The sequence below is a fragment of the Bubalus kerabau genome, chromosome 13 (genome assembly GCF_029407905.1).
Source record: "Bubalus kerabau isolate K-KA32 ecotype Philippines breed swamp buffalo chromosome 13, PCC_UOA_SB_1v2, whole genome shotgun sequence".
In the NCBI taxonomy this organism is placed as follows: domain Eukaryota; kingdom Metazoa; phylum Chordata; class Mammalia; order Artiodactyla; family Bovidae; genus Bubalus; species Bubalus kerabau.
In genome coordinates this window covers 31283984-31305425 of record NC_073636.1, presented here as the reverse complement: position 1 = coordinate 31305425, position 21442 = coordinate 31283984, and the positions used below count along the sequence as shown (strand labels likewise).

Here is a 21442-nt window from a genome sequence, read left to right as displayed (position 1 = left end):
TTGAGGACACAGTCCATGTCTTATCTCTCAGTTTTCAGCCCCTGGCAGTGTCTGGCACACAGAGGTACTTAATTAATAACTATATGCTTGCTGGTTTTAATCCAGCCTTTTTTCATTAAGGATTTGAAGTAACTTACACAAAAGACATATAACATAAAACAAATACTAAAGCCAAGGCAAGGAAATAATAAGCAGAAGTAGAATTAGGACCAGAAGAGAACAACAGGTTTGTGGTTGTTAGAAAATGGCTAAAAATTTTCTTCCTGGAATATTTATAAATATATATGTGATATAGGTAATTCTGAGATCATAGCATGCCCCTTTTATGACATATCACATTATTTTCCTAAATTAAAACCACTGAAATTTATTTAAAAGTATGGGAAATGTTTTCCCCAAAGTTTGGGAGCTATGAATTTTGATGTCTTGCTTGTTTTTCTAACTTTCCTATATATGTGCCTTCCAAGTTCTCAGAACATAGCAAATATGCCGTTGTAGCTTAATCCTTCTGCACCCCATGCAATACTACATAGGAATACATATACTTTTAAAAAAACCTTTCCCTTATGAAATAAAAGCAAGAGTCTTGAACATACAAAAAAAAAAAAAAATGAAGTGGCTTTTCTTCAAGGATGTTCCTGCCTGAATTTGTAGACACCAAATATAAATCAGGCAACTAAAAATACTTAGTAAAATTGCTACGAGTGATTCATAGTAGTAACCACTCCTTTATAAGGAGTAAAACTGGATAACATCTCTTACAACTAATTTTTTTTTTAATACATAGGCCATCCACACTAATTTCTCTTTAGGACAGCTGAACTTCAAAATAATTTTCCTGGAATCCCAGAAAGTCTTTCTGTTGCACAAATACCTATCTATCTAAAAGGTATGGCCCACAAAATCATCTCAGGCCATGTACTTTGAAGACCACACAGTAGACTGTCTTAGTTTCTGTGTCTTAGACACAGAAGAGTCTTGAGTTTCACTATCCTGCTTAGCTAGTTCAGACTTAAAGACTCAGTACCAGGTATGTGCTTTTAGATCATCAGGCTTAGCCTGTTTGGTGTAAAAAAAGTAGTCTTGCAGAAAAAGGTCAAGGAGAGCCAGAGGACTCTTCACCTGAATCTAGCCCTTGTCTTATTCTAGAAACTTCAAAAACACTATCTGTTGTCTACCTGGATACCTGTATGAGACATGTCACCCATGCTTGAGGAAGAGGTGCTGATGTGCTCAGTCATGGCTGACTCTTTGCAACCCCATGGACTGTAGGCCGCCAGGTTCCTCTGTCCATGGAATTTTCCAGGCAAGAATACTGGGATGTGTTGTACACATAACTACCTTGGCTTTGATAACCACTTTAATTCCATTCCCACACATGGAGAAGTAGGTACCACCTCTGAGCACTATTAGTTATAGGCAAGAAGCAGATGCCCAAAAAGTGTCTATACAGGGACTTCTCTGGCAGCCCAGTGGTTAGGAATCCATGCTTCCAATGCAGAGGGCATGGGTTCAATCCCTGATCAGGAAACTAAGATTCCATAGGCCCCATAGTGTGGCCAAAAATATATATATATATATAAAGTGTCTGTTCAACCAGTGAACAGTTTGAGTTCTACCCACCCTTCAGTTCCACACTGATGGACCATAATTTCAGCCAAAAATAATCTGATGCTCTCATCAGCACTGTGGCCTCTTTATCAGCTTGTGATCAGCTATTGTTATTTGTCTTGAAATAGTAAGAGAAGCAACTTTGATGTGTAGGTTTGAGGGGATAATTTGAGCCTTCAGTTCTCAGAGCATTGAAAGGTGGCATAAAGGAGCCTGCTTTCCAGGCATCCACAAGTTTCACCTGCGTACATTTCAATTTGATGTCTGCTGAAGGTGTTTGCTGAGGATCTACCATGTCCAAAGGAGGAGGATACTATGGCACACAAAGATGAAAAAGGAACACTTGTGCCTTAGGAAGCTGAAGCATTCCAACATAAGTGTGTGATACAGGGCGAGCTTCCAGTGCAAGATTGCTATTTTCTGTGTATTAGTGGCACAGCTATGGTATAAAGCAGAGTGCAGTAAATGTTAGAAAAGAGGTACAGAGCAAGTGCCCTGGAGAGTACTGTCTGGACAACGTTCACCAGTGCTAGAGGGACTGGGAGGGCTTCCTGGAGGAGGTGGCATTTAGGCAAGCCTGCAAAACATTAAGATTTTAGCAAAAAGGCATTCGGGTAGCATGAGCAATGAAAGGCATGTTTAGGGGTTTGTAAGCAATCTTTAGAGGCTCAAACAAGGATTGAACAGCAGGTCTGTAGCAGAAGACACTACAGCATGGGCTAGCCCCAGAGGATGAGACTTGTATTAGGATGGTAATTAAATGGGCAGCGCAAGAATAGGCTGAATGCTGGAGACTGAAGGCTAGGATGAGTTAGGAAACAAAAGTGAATTTTCATCCTTCCTCAGAGACTTTAAGAGCAGGAGTACATTTCAGAGGAAAGGAATTCTGGATGAACATGGGCCTTTTTTCTCCACTAACTTGCAAAAGTGTTACAACGCTAGCCGCGTAAAATACCTTTCCCAATCATAGTTTGAAAACAGACTGGAGAGTCTTAAACACTAACTGAACACAGCATGACTTGAATACTCACTGACCTCTCAAACTTACTGATGGGAAAAATGAAATCAAAATACTTTGAGCAATTAGAACATTCCCAGTAACTGAACTCTGAACTCTCAAATGACGATGACCACTACGAATATCACGTGGTATGACTGTGTTTCCCTAAAACTGTGACTGTCGTCAGTCCCAACTTTCCATATTGCTGGTTTCATTACCTTCAAGAGATTATGAAATATCAAAAGTATGATCTATAATAATAATGTCATGCATTTCTCTGAAAAGCTCAGGACTCTCTCTGCACTTTAATTAAATCTCCAAATGTCCTTGTGACATTAACAAGGGATCACCAGAAGGTGAGCCACCGAGAAGATAAGAAGACTGGACCACTGGACATACTTTTAGCTGAAATCCACTTTTATTATTATTATTCCCATTTCACCAAGGAGGAAATGGGGTTTATTCAGATAAGAATGATGGGCTATCTTCCATTTTCACTGAAGGCAGAATGTACTGCTCTAGTCCCTGGAAGCATCCCCTAGGAGGCCTTTAAAAATAGTATAAGAGAAATCTCTCAGGTTTCTTCTTTGCAATTCAACCAGTACTTTTTTTTTCTTTTTTTCTTTATTTATTTTTAAATTGTAGTATAGTTTATTTACAATGTTGTATTAGTTTCTGCTGTACAGCAGTCAGTTATCAATATACATACAGCTACTCTTAGATTTGATTCTCACATAATCAACCTGCACTTATTAACGAACACTTAAAATGGGCACCAAAAAAATAGACATCATCCTTTTCTTGCAAAAGAACTCAGGACAAGAATCCAAATGTATCATGATATCCAATCTCTTAGCTTTGATTGGCGGGCTTGTCAGAAGCTTGGCTGTCTTCCCCATATCCTCATCCTTCCCTTAGCAACACAGAGATTGGGTACCAGTCTTAAGGAGGTTGGTTATGTTAAAGACACAGTTACAAATAGCAAAAGCTAGGAAAAATGAAGACTAGAAAACTGAGTAAGTCTTGATTCTTGGTTCTACTCTTAGGATAGTGATATGGATTCTAAAGTCAGACTCTAAAAAATAGACATGCAGTTATCATATATTATCTAGTTTATAAACTAAATCCACTTCTTTTGAAGGAAATTAAAGGGCCAAAACCACTTCACCAGACTATATCAACACTGTTTCGATCTTACCACCTCCTAACAAACTACTGGTTTTTCCAGTAGTCATGTGTGGATGTGAGAGTTGGATTATAAAGAAAGCTGAGCACCGAAGAATTGATGCTTTTGAACTGTGGTGTTGGAGAAGACTTTTTGAAAGTCCCTTGGACTGCAAGGAGATCCAACCAGTCCATCCTAAAGGAGATCAGTCCTGGGTGTTCATTGGAAGGACTGATGTTGAAGCTGAAACTCCAATATTTTGGCCACCTGATGCGAAGAACTGATTGATTTGAAAAGACCCTGATGCTGGGAAAGATTGAGGGCAGGAGGAGAAGGGGACGACAGAGGGTGAGATGGTTGGATGGCATCACCAACTCAATGGACATGGGTTTGGGTAAACTCCAGGAGTTGGTGATGGACAGGGATGCCTGGCATGCTGCAGTCCATGGGGTTGCAAAGAGTCGGACATGACTGAGAGACTGAACTGAACTGAACTGAACATCCTACAAACCACAGTCATGGCTCCCAAGGAAACAAAGACAGTTTGCGGGTGGGAGAGGGAATCAGAAAAAAAGATAGATGCTGCCTGTGGTTTTAGGTAATAATTTATCACTGAAGTCTAAAAAACAAATGGGGATACAAATAATGAAATCTTACAGCAATGATCAGTTGTAAGATGCCATAATGATCCAGACTATGCTTACAGTTATTTAGATTATCATAAAAATGGAAAGAAAAACATAAAAAATTTTGTTGAGAATCTGTAGATCCTCAAGTTTGAGAAAAATAGTGTTAGAGATAATCTTCACTGATGGGTCTAGGAAAGAAGGCAAGATAACGAATTTTGCTTGGTCCTAAGAGAGGGTGGCATCTGACACAGAAACCTCTTTTGGGGAAAGACTGGTATTTGATGTACTAAAAATAAAGTAACAAACAGCTTATTTCTACTCCTGAAAACTGATTTACTACAATGGGAGCCAGGGCAAGTCTGTAATAATTACGTGTGTCTTAGAGCAACAATCACTCTTTCTCAATCTTTGAGATGGCAGAAAAAGTGCTCTAATGGAATTCTAAATTCTCTAGATAATGTCTCACAAAATTAGGAAAATTACCTACAACCAAAACAAACTTAACTGATCCCTAGTCATGTATATGCATTTAAATATAAAGGAAATGTATTATTTATTTATTTTCCTCCTAAAAGTAAGATACCCTAAAAGATTTAGAAAGTTTCTCTAGTATTATAATTTAATTTCATACCTCAAATCGTTGCTGTTACTTGCTTTCTAAGAATTCACAGAAAATAATATATTTTAAGTATTATTCAACACACTATTTCCTTTCATTGAGTTCTAACTGTACTTTAACAAGTGTGTGTATGCCAAAGCACTATAATTTTAATCTCTTCTTTGCATTAGATTTACATCTGCAACTTTAATCATTTCCATCAATTTCCTAAATAGAAAAGACTTTTGAACTCAAATTACAAGTCTGCTAAAACATGACAAATTATTAGCTGTATCTAAATAAGGTAGGGCTTTGCATTTAGATGAATGGCTTTGAAGCAGGTAAAATAAACTTTAAGATTAAATATTAAAATGCATAATATTTATAATTAAAATGTGAAAGCTTCAATTAATGTTACATACTATTTGGTCTTGAAATTTTTGAGCTCTAAAGCACTACAGAGATTACTTAATTCAAAGACTTCATTTTTATTTTTATTGTATTTTAAATATTTATTAATTTATTTGGCTGTACTGGGCCTAAATTGTGGCATGTAGGCTCTTTAGTTGTGATATGTAAACTCTTAGTTGAGGCATGTGGGATCTAGTTCCCTGACCAGGGATTGAACCCAGGCCCCTCTGCACTGGGAGCATTGGGTCTTAGCCCCTGGACCACCAGGGAAGTCCCAGCAAAGGCTTCATTTTCAGATGTAAAAACTGAATCTTTTTTTTTCCTGGTAACTTTGACCAGAATCCAGTCTCCTAACTCATTAGTCCGGTGCTGCCTTTATTCAGAACCCCAGGGACGGCAGAGCCTGGTGGGCTGCCGTCTATGGGGTCGCAGAGTCGGACACGACTGAAGCGACTTAGCAGCAGCAGCAGCCTTTATTCAACCATGTAGATATTTACTGTAAACACCACATTAAGTTATCCTGGTGTCCATTAATGTGGAAATACCATTCAGAGGCAACATCACTCACTGGCCTCAGGAAGAAGAAAATCTAATCCCAACTCAGCTGTGGCCTAGATGGCATGAAGCAAGCCATTAAGTGCAAGTTATAAAAATAAGGACTGGAGTAATTTGCATGTATCTACCTAAATTGGTTGTTGCAAGTAGTGGTAATAAAAAATGATGATAAAGCATCCAGCATCTCTAGGTGCAAACAAAATACTTAATAACAAAAATCTCAACTATATTTAAACCAAGGAGTAATAACCTCTTTGAGTCATCACTAGGAAGGGAGTATATATTAGCTGTTGCAAGTCCTTATGCCATCTGAACAAGCTAATGCAGGGCTTTATCTAACAAGTTCAGCAGCTCCTGAATTTTCCTAGTTTTTCATAATCTGTCCTTATGTTGACCTAAGCCATATAGAAATTATCCATTAAGAACAAATTAGAACTCTGTGACTTATCAAATGCACTACTCATTACTAAACAGAGATAAATGTTAATGAAGCATTTGTAGTGTTGCCAAGAATCTGAAAATTTTACTAGAGAACTCTCCTGTAACTGATATATGCAGAGCATAAACCCTGCCAAATACTATTCTCTAATAGCAAAATATAATTTTCTGGGTGACATGTAAAATCGTCCAGTTTGAGCTGACCTTTAAAAACTTATCAACTAGATTCTCTTGGATAAGAAATAAATCTTGCAACTTCGAGGGATGGGAAGAATGAATAAGTAGGTTTTTACAGTATTGTGAAAAAAAAAAAAACAAATATATTTTGAGGGATAAATTGCATATACTATGCATAGGAAATAGTCTGAAAGAAAGAAAATACCCAGAGGTGCTAATAGAGGTTATCTCTACAGGTGGAATTTTTTTAGTTAACTCTCTATTGGAGTATAGTTGATTTACAATGTTGTATTAGTTCCAGGTGTACAGCCAGGTGAATCAGTTATACACATACATATATCCACTTGTTTTTAGATTCTATCCCCATACAGGTCATTACAGAATATTGAATAGAGGTCCCTGAGCTATACAGTAGGTGTTTTTTTTTTTTTTTTTTTTAATTTGTATTGGCATATAGCGGCTTATAAGGGTAGAATTTTTTGTTGTTTTCTTTTTCTCTTTTGTGCTTATCTGTTTTGTTGGATTTTGAACGTGGATTAAGTGTATCATATTTTTAAAAAGATTACTTTTAATGGCAAAAAAATTTGCTTTAGTTTCTTGTGTTGAGGGAGGTAAGATACTCTCATGCCCACTTCAAAATAAAACCAGAAGGCTTCACGTGTTAAATGATGGCAGGTGACAGAAATGGGAGTTGCCTCCAGGGTTCTTGGGTCCTGATGTGGTTCTTGGTTACTTTAGGGTGCCAGCAGAGGGGGAGGAAGTCTCGGGAGGCCACGTCAAGGTGAGCTTTCTCCCTGAGTAAGTACTAAAGGGCAGAACTGTAAATGGTTCCAACCATTCCTAAACCTCTACTTGGCATGCATTCCTTCCCACCATTTTCATTTCTGGCTTGTATGTCTCCGTCTTAAATTTAAACAAGCATTGCTTTCAGTGTTTAATTACAACTTAATGGAAACACTACTTGCATTCAAATTAGCTTTTCGTTTTCACAACACGAATGTGCATCCAAGTTATTGTGTCATTATAATCTCATGTTATAATGGCTTCATAATGCAAGTCCCTGCAGAGTTGAATTACTAGTTTCCTATGGTAATCACCCATCACTAGAATATCATAATCACATAAGCACAGTCCCCACATGCTTCCACTGCAATCATTTTGACATTGTAAGAGCATTTTAATAGTATTAGCATAGATTCTCCAGAGAAATCATCTCATTGTCACTACATTGCCATATAAGATTAATTGTGATGGAGCCCTGTCGTTGTGATATGAAGGCTTAAAAAACGTTTTTTAAAAAAGTGATGCTTAGCAGTAAAGCATTTCACTTCTCAAAAGGTCAGTGCATTTTACAGTAAGGTTGGCCTTGAGACCTTTAATTGAAGAAATTTCCTTTCACAGGAGGTGAGGTTTTTGTTTTCATTGTTTCTTTGTGTTTGTTCAGGATTCATACAACAGTAAGAAAGGAGGTCAGTTCCCTCTGTGGTACAGAAAGGAAAAGCAGACGTTGTCCCTGTCTTTAAGGACTTTGTAATTTAGTCAGGTTTATGACCAATTACATGCAGCATTAATACTCTAATGCTAATTTTTAAAAGAATTTTTTTTAATGTGGCCCATTTTAAAGTCTTTATTGAATTTGTTACAATATTCTTTACCAGCTGAGCCACCAGGGAAACCCAATGTTACAGTATTGCTTCTGTTTTATGTTTTGGGTTTTTTTGGCCATGAGGCGTGTGGGATCTTAACACACACCCCCTACGTTGGAAGGTGAAGTCTTAACCGTCAGGGAAGGCCCCGTATGCTAAATTTTGAAGTAACTGGTGTTACATACCTATGAGAACAATCACACAAGGTGCTCCTGGAAGGAAAAGGTTTGCCAATTAATAAAGGGTCAGACAAAAACTGTATGGCAGGAATGGAGTCCAGGTTATCAGCTTCCTTACTGTCCAGCTGGCATCTCTGTAGCCGTTAACCTCAGGAAGAAGGAAGGCCACCAGAGACACTAGTGGGTTTCACAGCCACAGCCCCACCCAAGGATGAAGCAAAAAGAGGCTGTGGGCGTGAAACCGCTCCTCTGCTGGGGTCTGAGCAGAGCATGGAAGCTGGACCTTGATCTTTCTCACTAATAGAGGGATGAGCAGAGATGGTCTCCCTAAGCACCACATCAAGGCTCAGAAAAGCACCGCCCAGGCCCTGACACTCTCCTTGGTTTGAAACCACAGAGTAAACTGCCCATGTGTGTCAGTGACAAATGACATGTGATGCAGAGCCTGGCAGGGCACTGTGTTCACTGGAGGAGCCTCTGATCTTCTCTGGAGACACTGTGGGGGAATTGCAAACGGATTATCCTCACTCTCAAGGAATCCTTCCCTCTGCTCAATGTTCAGTCAGAGTCAGGTCACAGCCAGCATTGAGCATGGTGACAGGCCTGTGGCAGGCGTTCTAGAGATGCTGATGGATGGAGGAGTTCATTATCGTGGCTGGAGAGAACACGCAGGCTTCAGAGCTGCTGTGAGTCTGAAAACGCAGGGGGTAGATGTGGAATACAGACTCTCCGGTCACATTAATGGCAGAGGAATTACCAACTGGCCGTGTCTCTTACTTTATTAAAGATTTCCCATTTTCTTAGTGATGGCAAATATCAGCATTCAGAGGGCTCATGGTTGCTAATTTTGCCTTTCTAAAGTTATATGTGCCTGGGAAATCTCAGAACTATGCCATGGCTCAGTTTCCCAAAAAAACTAATGACACTTTTAAAATTAGAGTGCAATGAGATACAGATGTGCTTTCTAAGTGCTCAAAGCTGCTTTTACTGACAGGCTGTGGAGCAATATTATTACATAAACGAAATTAGTTATCCTTCCTTTAGAAGTGATTTTTAATTTCATAGGTAAAGTCTATGGCCCTCGATACCTAGTCTTCCTTGAGTTCTTGCATGGGCATCACATGACATTCAACTCACTTCTCAGGCTATTCCTCAGAGTAACTCATGTCATATGCTTTTCCTTATGAATTCATATCGAAAATTACTTTGATTACCTTTGGTTATCAGTTTTCTATTATTTCATTATCAGACATACTGAGATTAAAAAATCAGGAACTCAGGGAGATTTGAATCCAAGAGCACTAACCATAAGAACAGAAATTTTATTTATCACGGGAAATATATTGAAATCTTGATGCTGCTTAAAAAATACCAGTTTCCCTCTCTTGTTCAAATGTATTGAAGGCAACAGACATCATTCATGATAATGTGCAATAGGTTAATGTTTTGATACAAACAAAAGTTAGAAGCTCCGTGATATCACTTACATGTAGAATCTAAAATATGAACATACCTGTGAAGCAGAAACAGACTCACAGACGTAGAGAACAGACTTGTGGTAGCCAAGGGGGAGGGGTGTTGCAGGTGGATGGACTAGGACTTTCGGATTAACAGATGCAAACTATTACATATAGAATGGGCAGATAATAAGATCCTGCTGTATAGCACAGAAAACTATATTCAATGTCCTAGGATAAACCATAATAGGAGAGAATTTGAGAAAGAATTTATATACATGTATGACTGATTCACTTGGCTGTACAGCAGAAAGTAACACAACATTGTAAGTCAACTATACTTTGATTTTTTAAAAAGCTAGAAGCTATACAATATATTAAGTGCCCTCAAAAGTTAATGCTAACGTGCTGTATTCCAAAAGTGGAAGAATACACACAGATGGGACAGCATACTACTTTATGAAAATATCACTATTTCCCAAAGAGAAAGACAAGCTAGAAATTTACCAACTACATCCATATTACCAAAAAAAAAAAAAAAAAAAAAAGTTGACCTGCTCAGAGTGTGTCTTTGGGTAAATCACTTAGTCCATGGGCCTGTTTTCTCATTAATAAGACAAAGGAATAAGCAAGGTGATTTCTAACATTCCTTTTAGATACAACTTCTCTGATTCTATGTGAAGTAACATTCAAAGACCTGTAAACTGGTTTTGTAGCCACCCCTCCAAGAGTTCACTGCGAAGATGTTAAACAAATGGGGATATACATGTAGTAGAAAATCAGGCAAAACATTGCTATGCGAGGAACGTAAAAAAATATTGATCTTTCTAGTTCTTTTTCTGATTTCCCACCAAGGCAAACCATCCTATAACAAACTATACTACAGTATTTACTGTTAACTTCAGATTATTACTAGCAAATGAAAGAAAAATATTTTGCTACCTGGATGATTCCTTTTCTATGGTCACCCTTTATACTGCTTATGACTAAGAGTAAATAGAGGCACTAGTATAAAATAATGGTGGTGATTAGCCCTCAGATAAATGATGCTGACTATCTCAACTGGGACCCCCAGGTAAGAACTGGGCTGCAGAGCAGGAGGTGAGAGGCAGGTGAGCAAGCAAAGCTTCATCTGTATTTATAGCCATTTCCCATCACTCACATTACCTCCTGAGCTCTGCCTCCTGTTAGATCAGGGACAGTGTTAGACTCTCATAGGAGCATGCGCCCTACTGTATGTGAATCATCCTGAAACCATCCCCCACCTCACCCCACCCCACCTCCACCCTGGGTCTATTGTCTTGGATAAATTGTCTTCCATGAAACCAGTCCCTGGTGCCAAAAAGGTTGGGGACTACTGGTCTAAGCAACTGAAAACTTTTGGCTTTTTCCCCAAGTACCAGTTAAAATGATCCATTATCTAAGTATATGTGTACACAGATACATATGCATACATAGGTAATTACATTTTCTATTGTTTTCAGAGTTTCTAATTATCACAGTACAGGTGCAGAAACTATTCTGAAAATGACTGTGTGCCAACTTTTCAACTAAGAATTATTTTACTTTTTAGTGGGCAGTGAGGTAAGTATAAACAGTCAATTTGCTTGTTTTTTGTCACTGTTTTCAGAAAGTGATACATACGTCACTGGTGTTCAAATTGATTTTAGGTGATATATGGACATTTTAAAATGTTTAAAAAAAGTATTTACTTATGTAATATATGTTAGGGGAGAAAGTAATAAACACTGCAGGCCTGTGATTTCAGACATTTTTGCTTAGGATGAGGCCAAAGAAAAACAATGGGTTGGTTTAAAGAAAAATATTGTCATTAGTAGTGAAGCTAGTATATAGGCATAGCAAACATTCTTATTTTTTTAACTTTTTTAAATTAAACCTTTTATTTTATACAGTGTTGTGATAGTTTCAGGTGAACAGTGAAGGGTTTTGGCCATACAGATACATGGATCCATCGCCCCCAAACCCCCTCCCATCCAGGCTGCCACATAACATTAAGCAGAGTTCCCTGTGCTGTACATTAGGTCCTTGTTGGGCAAACACTCTTAAAGATGATATGAGAGTGAATCAAATTTGACGAATACCAGTGAATGATGAATTTACTCATTCACTCTGACGAACATTATACACAGAGAGTTCAAATCAGGTACTCTGTGATAACCTAGACATGTGCGATGGGGTGGAAGAGAGGTTCTAGAGGGAGGGAACATATGTATACCTATGGCTGATTCCTGTTGATGTATGGTAGAGACCAGCACAATACCGTAAAGCAATTATCCTCCAACTGAAAATGAATCAATTTTTAAAATGACATTTAACATCTCTGCAATGTCTTGTAACACATTTAATTTTTCTGGCCTACTAAGGAACTAACTCCTGTTAGTTCCCCACAACACATCAGAAATATAATCTTGACTTCTAATTAGTCAGAGAGAGTTATTATCCAGTTTTAATTCTCAGACCTTTTCATTGATCCTGTAATTGACATTATTTTAAATGCTGTGGATATAAAAATATAAATGTGATATTATACGGTGTAAAAAACTATAGATCGAGATGTTGTGGTCAGACATAGTACAACTACTTAGTAAGTTTTCCAATTTTTACAGAGTAAAACTCTAAAGTTTTAATACATCACTGTTTTTAGAGAGACAAGATATAAATAAACTCTCCTTTAGTGACAGTGTTGTAAAATCATCACATTATGTGGGAATAATTCATGAAAACTTGGGCTTCCCTGGTGGCTCAGACAGTAAAGAATCTGCCTGCAGTGTGGGAGACCTGGGTTCGATCCCTGGGTTGGGAATATCCCTTGGAGAAGGGAATGGATATCCACTCCACTGTTCTTGCCTGGAGAATCCCATGAACAGAGGAGCCTGACAAGCTACAGTCCATGGGGTAGCAAAGAGTCAGACATGACTGAGTGACTAACACTTTCACTTTTCTTAACGAAAACTTATTTTAGCCAAAGTATTACTAAAAACAAAAATAAAAATAAGTAAGTGGAAACAGCTTCATCAGAGAACACAGTATCCTTACATAATGCTTTATGAAAACTCCACATTAAAAAAAAATTGCAATTCTGATTTTAAAAGCAAAATAATTTAGAAACTAATCATTTTGACCTCACTGTGGCAAGATACATACTAGCAAAGACCCATGAAATATCCCTAATGCTAGAAACTGTATATGTTCTTGTATATATTTTAAATCTAACAATTCAATGACATTCAGTAGGCAAGAATATATAGCACTATGTAGAATCTGCATGGAGATTGTTTAAACTTGAATCTCTTCACTTGACATATTTTAATTTTTCCACTGAAATACTCTGATAGACAAAAAGTTAAAAAGGCAATACCTGGGAGGAATGAAGAAGGTCAGAAAGAAACACCGCGACTGGATCTGCTGGAATCTTCTATCTCCCTGGACACGTAGCAGGGCAGATGCGGCTGTAAGGTCAAAGTCTCCGTCTTGTCTGTACTTAAAACAGCAGAATCTTCACTACTTATGCACTCAGCTGCTCCCAGATATTTAGTTCCACAGGAGAAAGAAGAATACTTGGAAACTCTTCTTTCCTGGTTGATACTGGGGCAAGTTCAAAAGAACACAGAAGCCAAACGGAATCAGTTTTAGGCCTTAGATCTGCACTGGAGGCCAGTGGCCCCTTCTGAAATTCCTGTGTTATGTGAATTTGTGCAGTGGCAAATGAAGGCGCAGAAGTTAAAAACTGAACTTGGAGAAACTGCAGCCTGCGAAACTCTATAACTTGTAGAAAAGCACTGACTCATGAAATGATAGACGTGCCATAGACCAGGGAGTGATAAATAAGAACATGTGTCAAATAATCTAGGCTAAAACTAGTGAAGACGTCCTTGTAGCCTTTCCTGGGTAAAGGTTTCAACAATACTTTTCTATGGAACGACGGGTAGTGAAAACCACATTCTACCCATGTGTGTATTCTCTTATGTAAACGTGCATACCTTACCGTTCAAATTTAATCTGTCCCTCTAAATGTGATGGTATCAAATTTTGCATTACAGGAGAGAGATATATATATCTATGTATATATAATTATCTATAAAGAAGAAATGAATTATATATTCATATGATTATATTATGTGATTACATAATTATATAATTCTCTTATTTGAACTTATTAATATGGACATTTTAAAAGTTTACAAATGTAGAAAGAGCAGTGTAATGAACCCCTATGTATCATCAGTAGCAGCTTCAACAGTAATTCTAACTACAGTTTTTGAAGGGAAAAATAATGTTTCACAGCTCATGTAAAACCATTCAACCAATTATCCCAAATATTACTAACATACTCTTATAAACCCACATAACAATCCTCTAAGGATTTCTGGCTATCCGTTTACTGCAAAAGGCATGTTTAAAAAGAGCTTTAAAAAAAAAATCTATAATTCTGTTCTGAAGCTGAACATGGTGAAGTTCTCCAGTATCAACTCTAGTATGCATGGTTGATGCAGACAGGGCACATCAACGTCTTTGAGGTTTTCACGTTCCCAATATTTCTTCAAATATAAGAGCTTATCTAACTTCCTCTTGGTTCATCATCTTTCTTCAGAGACTCTTCTGCTTTCATGGACATTTTCAGCTGATAATAAGGAGGCAGAGATTCAGAACACATCTTACAGCAGGAGCACAAGATGTCACCCTCTAGGGAAAAGATGTGCGATAGGACCAAAGTGTATTTTATATCCTGTTACCCTTTTTGATGCCAGACTAGTCAAGGCATGTTTTTGATTCAGAGAGGATATTTTAGGTTAAAAATATGTGCTAGTTTTCATCACAAATATCTGGATGGTGATAGTTCAGACAGCAAGATATACTTGCTTACATGCATTTTATGGTTAACAGCTTAATACACTATGTAGAATTCATCTAATCATGCTGCTTTGATTTTCATCAGTTCAATCTTTTAAGTCACAAACATAAAGCTCTCCTCAAAGTAATGTTAAGAGGTTCCTAAACTGAGTAGACTCTCCAAAAATTTGTAGTTATCACATGATTGTTCAAATTTGATCATTTTTTTTAAGCCCTCCAAAAATGGTAGTTTCTGGAGACCACTGGGTTTCCCTGGAGGCTCAGACAGTAAAGAATCCACCTGCAATGCAGGAGACCCAAGTCTGATCCCTGGGTCAAGAAGACCCCTTGGAGAAGGGAATGGCTACCCACCCCAGTATTCTTGCCTGGAAAATTCCATGGACAGAGGAGCCTCACAGGCTACAGTCCATGGGGTCACAAAGAGTTGGACACAACTGAGCGACTAATCACACATGCATACACAGAGACCATTATTACTGTAGGCTAGTCTGATGGGCTGAATTGTACCCCCTCTAAACATTCTTAGGTTCAAGTCCTAACCCCCACTATCTCAGGATGTGACAGTATTTGGACACAGGGTCTTTAAAAAAGGTAACTATATTAAAAAGAGCTTGTTACAGTAGGTCCTAATCTAACAGACTATTTCGTGTAGTTGGAAGAAAAGATTAAGACACAGAGTGAAGACCATGTGACGATACAGGGAGGAGAGAGTAATGAAAAAGCCAAAAAGAGAAACTTCAAAAGAAACCAAATCTACCTACAACCTTGATCTCAGACTTCTAGCCTCCAGAAAAATGAAAAAATCAATTTCTTTTGTTTAAGTCACCCAGCCTGTGATATTTTGTTATGCAGCCCTAGCAAACCAATACAGTCAGTAATAGAGGTCGTGAAGTCCAAGCCATGGAAGTGGCCTTTAATTACACCAGGGGGCTCTGGGTCTATCAAGTGAGTAGAAAATTTGTCAAGAGTCTGGCCAGGCATATGCAATATAATCTAATCCTTTTTGACAAATGTTGATGCCAATGAGGTGACAGCTCAGTGTATAGACTGAGAGGAAATAAATCATTATTGCAGTTATTTGTCAGGGCTTAATAGAAAAGCTTGCTGAAAAGTTAAGCAGATACCACACACAACAGATGTGGCAGCTGTATAATGTGAAATACCCCTGAACCAGGGAATCCACTTCATATTTCCTACAAACTTTCACAGACCAACAATATGACATCTAACTTTTCAGAGACATAAGGAATGTAGTAGATGAGACCTAGAAATGTGACAGAATAAACATGATAACTTTGAGATTGTATGAAAGAAAATATTTTAAATATTTCAAAAATCAATAATATACAAGTTTGAAAATAGTAAGCAATATTAAGAAAGACACCTTTTTTGGTACACAAAAATACTAAGGATTTTGTGGTTGCAGTGGACTTTCTATTGCACACAGAACATTAAATTCATAATAATATTTACCAATAGAGTCTTCAAAGTGTTTTTCAAACACTAAATAATTACCCAATTAAGCCATTGCGAGATAAGCTGTCATTACTCTGGATTTAGTGGAAAGGACTAATAATTTTTATTTTAACAGTTTCTGTGAAGAAAGACTCAGTGTTTACTGAACACAACTGTGAGACACAGACCAGCCTTTTAGTGAACAGGGAACAGAAAAAGCAAAAGGTTGATTAGCTAAGTGAATTCAGAGGAAGACAGAGATGATTAAGAACTTAAAACCATGACCAGTGAGAACAGAGAATTTAATATGCAAAACAGAGAACAAAATTGGCAGAAAGCTACTTATGAAAACTGCCAATATTCAGTGTGGCCGAATGACAGTGGAGGATCTTTGGTCATGCCCTGAACAACATAATTCATCACACCAGTGCTCAGGGCAGTCATGTCCAAGCAATTTATCATCATCATATCATTCGTCTGAGTAAGAGAGGGGGAGAACTTTGATTGTTAACCTCTAGGGAGACTGGATTTATAGCCAACATCCCTAAGAAGGCAGCATGGCTCTGCCCTAAGCAAAATGCTCCCTGCTTCACTTCTGTTTAAGTCAGAGGAAAAGAGGGAACACATTGCTTCCTGCATGGGGAGAGCAAAGTCTAGGTCTGATCCTCTTGGATCCGAAATAAGGAAGCAAGGAAATGATAGTTAAAGTATTGCTTGAGGCTGCTTTAAAAAAAATTAGAAAGTAGTCAATGGTAAGTATGGATGATTCATTTCAAGTGTCCCTTGGTGACAAAATAGTTTCTGCAATGCATCTATTGATACAACTATATTTGGAAAGAGTTGTCTCTCAACAATGAATCTGTGAACCTTCCTCTATATCAGAAAACTTGGGAAGAATGCTGAATTTTTAAATAATGTATTTATATAGAAAAATACATTTATATTTTATAAGTATGTAAGATATATTTATATATTATAAATATACATTTTATATTACATATTTTAAGTATATAAAATATATTTATATTTTATGTATTTATAAATATATCTGTATCTATAGATATAAATATATTTATATATAAATTGCATTTTTCAAAATGAAAATGACAGCCTTAATTCCTATCCTTTATGGACATTGAACCTTTATGTACTTTACACTTTAACACCTGCTGCCCTTAGAGAATGTGATTAAACATCTAAATGCCATCTTTGTCATCTTTGATTAAAATCACAAAGTTGACTTGAGTGTTCTGGAAACAAGTCTACCTGCTATCTCATCTGATAGTTAAAGGAACACTGGTCACAGTAGCACACTTCTTACAGAACCTTCCCTCTTTTAGCCTCCCAAGATATCTGATAAGCTGGAAACCAGTAATCCCTGGAGGCATGTGGCTCAGACCTTACCTGAGTGTATTAGTCAGGATAGGCTAGGTTATGCTGATTTAACAAACAAATCCCCAAACCCTGGGGCCTAAACCCACCAGAAGCTGATTTCTGGCTCACACTGTGTCTAACACAGAGTGATGGGGACTCTGCTGGTTGTCTTCGTTCTGTGTTCCAGGCTGACAGAACAGCCACTGTCTAGAAAACCGGTGGTCACTCTGGCAGAGGGAAAGAGAGTGAGGTATGCCTCTCACTGGCTTTTAAAGCTTCCGCCTGGGAGCGACACAGGTCACTCCACTTATATTTAATTAACCAAAGCAACTCCATGCCCATGCCTCATTGGAAGGGGACAGAGAAATGGATAACACTTAGGACTCCCCTGCTGAGGAGGCAGAGACAGTTGTACTCAGAGAGATAATGGTTTCATGAAACAGGTCGTCAGAACCACAGAGCCAGTTTATGCCAGATGACTAAGTGGGAGCAGATATTTTATTTTTCATCTTCCTTTTTTTTTAAGTGAGGGAGGAAAGTCTATGAATGAGAAGGCTTTTTTTAAATGAAACATTTTTAGAAAAACACGAACCACTGAGAAACAGAACGATGCTGTGTTCAGTATATGAAAAACGTATTCAACAACCATCTCAGGCTTTCCTATTAACAGTGATGTTCATAGGCAGTACACAGCTTAAGGACTTCTCAGCAGTGTTACTGTTTGGTTCACTCAGGTATTTAAGATATGTAGAAGAAAGATTCCTCATATAGTAACACTTTAAAGCATATGGTAACAAGAATGGATATTTTCCAAGGTCAGAAAGCTCCTCCCATTCTCTGTAGTTCATTATTTTGTCTTCAGGCTTATTTCTGAGAACAACTTCTACAAGCCTTACATAGGGGTCCACTACCTACTACAATACCAGGGATCTTAGGGCCAAGCGCAAGACTAAGAAGACATTAAATACACAGGGATAGACTTTTCAAGACTGTAAATGATCTGTTGTTCTTTGCTCCTATCTGGGTCAAAATTTAACTATGCGCACTGCAAAGTGTATAAGGAGATCAAACCAGTCAATCCTAAAGGAAATCAACCCTGAATATTCATTGGAAGGACTGATGCTGAAGCGGACGCTCTAGTACTTTGGCCATCTGAGGCAAAGAGCCAACTCACTGGAAAAGACCCTGATGGTGGGAAAGACTGAAGGCAAAAGAAGAGGGTAGCAGATGATGAGATGGTTGGATAGCATCACCAGCTCAATGGACATGAATTTGAGCAAACTCCAGGAGATAATGGAGGACAGGGAAGCCTGGCATGCTGCAATCCACGGGGTCGCAGAGTTGGACACAACTTAGCGACTGAACAACAACAGAATATTTACTTTAAAAAATCTACATTACATATAGTTTAGTCACTTTTATAATAATAAAGCAGCATCTAGCCTCCACAAATGAATACAGCATTTCATAAAGTAGAACTCTTATCCTTTTAAAAATTAAGTTGCTATCAGCAGTCAGTCAGCTGTCTGATCTCTTTTTCTTTGCCTCTTGCACTGAGATTTCTTTTCGAAGGGGCTTGGTTATTTCTGGAATTACATCAGGCCTTCAGGATAAGAGCTGTACACTCCTTCTGCCAATGTAAAATAAAATGTAACTGGCCAAGGAGGAGTTCTACTTCTTAGGGCTTTTTTCTTACTGATATTCATTCTATATGACAGTGAACGTGACAGATCCTTTAGGATAGGAGTCAATGCTTGTCAGTTTTCTCCACTGGAGAAGTGATTTAAGGATGAATAGACTCGTGTGTCTACACATGGAGGAAGTTCTCTATACGTCTCCCCACCCCAGGTGTGCCTGCACCTGAGGAGTGCAAAATATCACATCGCGGCTGTAAATACCATGATCATATCCGCACCTAAGTGTATCTGGAGTATCTTTACAATGGAAGGACCACGACAGTAAAATAAACCAGCAAGCTGAGGCCCAAGGCTTAGAGGTATGATTTCAAAGCTTATAAAGGAGAACAAGCGTGGAATAGATGACCCTGATGCCAGCACAGCTGCCCAACTACGACCCCAGAGCACTTCTGCCCACCAACCCTGAGCTGGAGCCACGAGGGGCCCTCGGCCTCGTTCTGCGCAGGACTCTGAATCTCGGGTTTCAAGCTTGACTCTGCAGGACTTTAAACTTCGGGACTGAAGAAGGAAATGGAAACTCCAGTATTCTTGCCTGGAGAGTCCGATGGACAGAGAAGCCTGGCAGGCTATATACAGTCCATGGGATTAAGAGTCGGACACGACTTAGCGACTAAACCACCACCACCAGACTTCGGGGCAACAAGCCACCGGCAAGCCTAGACCAGTCTCCCAGGCCTCCCGCAGCCTCAAGATCCCTGTCTTTGCAACTTCCCCGAGAGCGATAGGAGAAAGGCAGCAAGAAGTCAAAGCCTTAGGGACTCCTTCCCCAGGCGGGACCTTCGCCGAGGTCCCTGCAGGAGTTCACGCGCCCAGCTGTGCAGCGACCATACCCTTCCTACCGGGCCCACAGCTCCCGCGCCCGCTCAGGTTCCTGGGCGCCTCCCCTCCACTCGCTGCGCGCCGCCTTCTCCCTGGGGACCCTCTGCAGGGCCAACTTTCCGGGTCTTTGACTTGTCCCCAATCCCCGCCCACTTCACCCTCCGGTCTAGTCTTCTCCCCGCCCTCCGGCCCTGACCGCGCCCACCTGCCCTCAGCCACGCCCACTGGGCGCCCGTCGGCCCCGCCCTCTACCTTAGACTACTCGCAATGGGCTCCTGTTGGGCCGCGCTCCAGACTCGGCCACGCCCAGCAGGTTCCTGCCCCGCCTCCCGAAGGTTCCCGCCTTCGGCCCCGCCCCCGCCCCTCCCGCCTCCAGGCTATTTGAGCTCAAGTTCTGGACGCTGGGCCTTCCCCTGAGCAGGCAGACTTACAGCCTGAGAATCAGCTCAACTGCTGAGCTAAGAACCCACTTCCTCTGCGCGAGTCTGTTGTACCCGCCAGATATTCTGGAAGGAGAGGTTTCTCTTTCTAGTTTGGCTGAGTCTGAAGGATTAGGAACTAGAGCCCTCAGGGAGAAAGGAAGCAGTTGCATTTACCCCAGATCCCAGTTCTCCGTGGCAAAGTCTGGAACGTGGAGGCCCTAGAAGCTATTTTGAGTTTCCTGCAAGGACAGCAAGCCAGGGGGAGTGCACTGGCAGTTTAATGGCAAGAACAGAATTTGAATCAGCATCCTGAATACGGACAACGTTGAGTTTCTTTTTTTCTTTTTCCCTCCCAAATGATTTTTTAAATTGTGGTAAAATATACATAACATTTACTACTTTAAAGCATACAATTAGGTGGCATTTAGTAAATTCATGATGTTTGACATTAGTTTACTCCTTCATTGTTTCATGTTCTTGGGCCTGAGGCTCCTCATCTTTAAAATGAGAGTGATGCTGTGAGCACTGGCCCAGGCACTTGATGTGACCAGATAGGCTTCCCTGGTGGCCCAGATGGAAAAGAATCTTCCTGCAGTGCCGGAGACCAGGGTTCGATCCCTGGGTGGGGAAGATTCCCTGGAAAAGGAAAAGAGAACCCACTCCAGTATTCTCGCCTGGAGAACAGTATTGCCTGGCAGGCTACTGTCCATGGAGTGGCAAAGAACGGGACACAACTGAACGACTCACATGAGCTCTGGCCAGGCACTTGATGTGACAAACAGGCTTCCTGAATACTTGTGAGTCAGTCTAGGAAACAGTGCGGAGAGTAGTTACCACTGGATAGAGTTTCAGTATTATTCTGTGGTAACTGCTCTTTGCACTGCTTTAACTTTATCCTGAATTCTGAGAAAAAAAAAAAAAAGGATGAGTACTCAGA

At 39.4% G+C, this 21442-nt stretch overlaps 1 protein-coding gene across 5 annotated transcripts in view; it reads right to left on the bottom strand.

Annotated features, from left to right (window-relative positions):
- PTER (phosphotriesterase related) overlaps nt 1-20216 on the bottom strand; it is a 74459-nt gene extending 54243 nt beyond the window's left edge. For 3 of the 5 annotated variants that reach the window (XM_055543898.1, XM_055543896.1, XM_055543900.1), the window contains exons 1-2: nt 20104-20216; nt 13246-13472 (exon numbers count right to left, since the gene is read on the bottom strand). The gene's annotated coding sequence lies outside the window, so the exon portion shown is untranslated. Of the gene's footprint in view, nt 1-13245; nt 13473-20094 lie in introns of all 5 variants that reach the window. The other 2 variants (XM_055543897.1, XM_055543899.1) reach the window with 2 other exon arrangements.
- Between the last annotated feature and the right edge of the window lie 1226 nt (nt 20217-21442).